Source organism: Elaeis guineensis, chromosome 16 (genome assembly GCF_000442705.2).
Source record: "Elaeis guineensis isolate ETL-2024a chromosome 16, EG11, whole genome shotgun sequence".
Taxonomy (NCBI): domain Eukaryota; kingdom Viridiplantae; phylum Streptophyta; class Magnoliopsida; order Arecales; family Arecaceae; genus Elaeis; species Elaeis guineensis.
The window spans coordinates 42,243,891-42,248,335 of NC_026008.2; positions in this window are offsets into that span (position 1 = coordinate 42,243,891).

Genomic DNA, 4,445 nt, shown 5'->3' on the forward strand with positions numbered 1-4,445 from the left:
TTAAATACAATATGATGAAGCAATCTCGGTTGACAGTTAATCTGAGACCATTCTAGAGCATCCAGAGTCAAAAGAATGAATTATGCGATAACCATGAGTATGGATTCTGAAATATTTCTTTGTGATAATTCAATCTATCTGGACGTTGGAACTATTGCTAGATAGTATCTCGATTAGTGTAAGAATTGGTTCATGTGCTACCGACTTAGTGTTTGAACCTATGGAGTTACACACACAAGTCAGACAAAGTAGGAAGGAATTGACCTATGTTTATATGTTCAATCTGGAAGTACTTGACTTGATTGAACATATAAGCTAACTTGATTAAGAATTAAGTTATGGGTCAAACGGATTGAAGAGTTGACCATGTCTAGCTAGCACTACACATGAGGTTAGATTCAATCTCGGAGATGAATAATTTCTATCTATGATCCATGGAACATATGAAAGATTGATTTAAGTACTAATTAATTTTAGATTAGATCTGAATTAATTAAACTTAAATAGGTCAAAATTCAAGTCAGACTTGGTACAAAAATTCTAAAGAGTTTAGGATTGATAATCTTTCAAAATTATTTCGAACCGACTTCGAATCAAACTCGAATCGGATCTGTTTTGGATGAGATATGAGTATTTCTACTTGCACTGAGAATATCCACTCATGAAGCATGATCAAAAATTAGTTTGGTGCTTATTTGGGGCATCCCAAATGGGTGTGGGAGTGGGTGCAAAGTGGATGTCATAAGTGATGGCAATTATATCTCATGTAGGAGTCCTTTTATGAGTATTGGACCAATTCAAATCAGATTTGAATAAAGAGTCCTCTCATTGGATCATAAGAATCATTTATAAATAGAGAGGGTCTCTACTCATGGATGAAAGAAGAGAATAGAATAGCAAATAAATCAAATTGAGAGAAGAGAAAAAGAGAGAGAGACAGACGTGTGAAGAGAGAGGTCCTTCATCTTCTACATCTCTCCCTTTGTTGCCGCCTCCTCTCCTTGGGCGTGGATCCTTCTTGAGCATCCTAACTGCTGGTATGAGGTGTCACATCATCACATCTCATCCCTCGATTAATTGAGTTGCGAAGTCAATTAGATTGGAGTTCATCCTGCTTTTCTGCGGTATTTGACGTGCATGCGAAGTAGAGAGTCTGCATATACAGGTCTCCGTGAAGGTTTATATCAGATAATTTGGGATTTGATCCCTGGTTCACTGCGATTCAAGTAAGGATTTGATCATTAAACAAGTAGAACATTAGAAAAAAATTTTAGATGCAATCTGGGCATTCTGGAGGAAAACTATTTCTTTCCTTCACTACCGACAGTACTGTTGCAGCTCCGTCTTCTCCTGCCGCCCCATCTTCACTGATGGCACCTCAGAGAGCGTTGTCGGCCTGATAGTACTGCTACAGCTCCATCTTCTCTTGTCGCCCCATCTTTAGCGGATGGCACCTCAGGGAGCGTTGTTGGGGCCGACAGTGCCAAAATGGCTCGAGAACTGACTCCGACGGAATGTTGGATTCCCTTGCCGGTGCAGATGAAGTAACTACCCGACCTTCTTCAACGGTCAGGAGGGTCCAGCTTCAGATGCTGCCTTCTTTCTTGGCAGCGTGCTGATGAATATCAACAACTGACACTCATGTCCTTGGTTGCATGACTGTAATCAGAATAAAAAGTCAGTATAGTTCAAAAACAAACAAAAGCAAAAAGCAAATAGCCGATTATGTTATACCTAAGAAGGTGATCGAACTAAGACCAGCATCGTAGAGAGGTTGTTCGGTCATTAGCTCTCACTGCAGTGGAACTGCCATGTCCTTCAGTCACTAAAAATCTTCTCAATCATTAACCTCCACCCGACTATTCTCATTGGGCTAGTCCTTGGATCACCCCGGCACAAAGAAAAGCCTCAGGGAGAAGAAGAAGAAACAAAAAAGAATTGGTTCTTTTATCCATGAATGGACGATGGAAGATCGGTGATGAAAGAAAGACTTTTCCTCAAGTTGAAGAATACCAACCCTTAGCCTTAGGATGAGAATGAAGGACAAAGAAAGTTCGAAAGAAGAAGGATGAGGCTCAGTCAGTATGAGCCGACATAGTAAAGCAAAACTGATGATTAGCCAGACGAATTCGGAGCCAGCTGAGCGGGACAGAGATTGTAATAGTCAAGAAGATTCCGGATGAACTTCAGAATTGAAAATCGAAGATCGATCCGAAGGTCTTCGACATAAAATGCGACTTGGCCCGGAGGAGGAGAATTAACCCGATTGTCCGTGCCTGGAGCAAAAAGCTAATACTGCTCGGGATACGATATGCTCCCAGAGCCGTTCAACATTGGATCCAGATAGGGAAGAAGCCTCCACTTTGGATCCGAAGGAGATTCGTCGGTCGGATTCTCCGACCGACTATCCCGAGAAGAAGTCCTAGTCATAAAGATGGAAAACTAGAGAAAATCCTAAAACAAAAATCAAAGGGGAGACGGACCCAAGAAGAAGGACGAGAAAACTTGATCTGAAGCTAAAAAGGGGCGGAGAAGAGACCTTAGAGCTTTGGTACTAGGGCGATCTTTCGGTAGAACCTTCCGCTGCAGAGGATGGTGACAAATGCAAAGTAAAATTTTGGTTGAAAGCGACTCCACATATATAGGATCCCTCAACGGTCCGGATGAAATCGGTCAAATCTGAATCTCATCAGATGACGACATGTGCAACATCCAGACCGACATTGATCGGACGGTTCACCACACCTGCTTCAGATCGTGCCACCTCACCGTTATCCGCGTGAACAACTCCGACCCAATGATGTTTGGATATGTAGCCAAGATCTACTAGTCAGAATCAAATTATCCGGTGCCGAATTATCTTTCTGAAACGACGGCTCAATAATAATTTCACAGCTATCAAAACAACAAAATAGCCGAAGATCTTTCGTACTCCGAAAAGTCATTATCATCAGCAGCCGAGTCGGAATTAAGATAACATGTGACGACTTCTTCGTCCAACGTGACAGATCATGTAATAATATACACGTCGGACCACCTTGGACTTGAGAGTGGGGGATAACTGTTGGGACCATTCAACCGACCTTTGATTCCGACTCTACATCGATCGAATGAACACATTGCACCGACTCACAATCTGTTAACCGACCGACAGTTGGTTATTATCAACAACAACGGATGACTCCGATCGAAAACTATCGACATATTAGAATTACCGATCGATGCTCATTCGGATTTCAGACTACCGGCTTACACTATTACCGACATATAGTCGGCCTGTCTTCTCAACACACGAATCGTTATAAATAGTTATCGATTACGTGTCATGATCATTAGTGGGCATAAACAACCCATTAACTCCATGAATATGCCGATAATTTTATGCCATAAAAATGGAATCACGTGCTCGATGGTTATATCAGAATCATCTATAAAAATGAGATAAATGAACAGCAACAAAAATAATTCTGACTAATATCCTGCCATTTCAATTACTCATTATCTGCTGTTCACCAACTCCCCGCTAACTTAAGCTTCAGAGATCCTGTCGGACATAATTTGATCTACGAGACTTTTTTTGCAGATGCTCTTCATCGACAACAGACGACGAAAGATTAACCGCAACACATACTATTCAAAGATCATAACAATTATGCCTCGTACAAAAATCCAGTCTTTATTATGGTTCTGGAGCTCTTTTCAATTCTATGCATTATCACATCACATGATCATACTGTACTCTGCAACACATCTAACAGCACAATCATTGCCTCTATGTTGGTTATGGACCTAGAGTTGTTGGTTAGTATTCTCAGATCAAAATGTAAATGGTTGAGACGTTGTTCAGGTTTGCACTCAAATGACCAAGGATTCCCATATTTTGGATCATCCCTATTTCATGATAGAAGGTTTTCTATACAAATTATGCAAGCTTGGTCCTCAGTTTGTATATTACTTTCTCGTACCCTTTTCCAAACTGATATGTATTCCTTCTTACTCTCTCTTTTGGGTTTGGATAACATCTTGTCTTACAGCATTTTGATTTACTTTATAATTGTACATTCATTTTGGGCCTTATGGTTCTATATTGAACAGTATTTACTACTTTTCAGTTAATACAGCTTCGGCCCTCTTTTTACCCAAAAAAAAAAAAAAAAGCCACAACAGAAACGTAATGTGAGAAAGATTAAATAAATGATTGACTTTTAAACGGTAGGTTCACGTATTATTTAACTTACCAGCACCTCGGCATACATTATATTTCTCCTCTTTCCCAATCCCAACACAATCTGGAGATCTGAAGAGAAAATACCAAAATAAGCATATTTTAACTAGCCAAGCATCAGAGGGCTTCTGGGTTTTAGAAAATAATCCAATCAATTAGGCGTCTGATCTCTCCCCCTTAATCGCCGGCAATCAGAATTAAGCACACCGTGCTTGCTTAA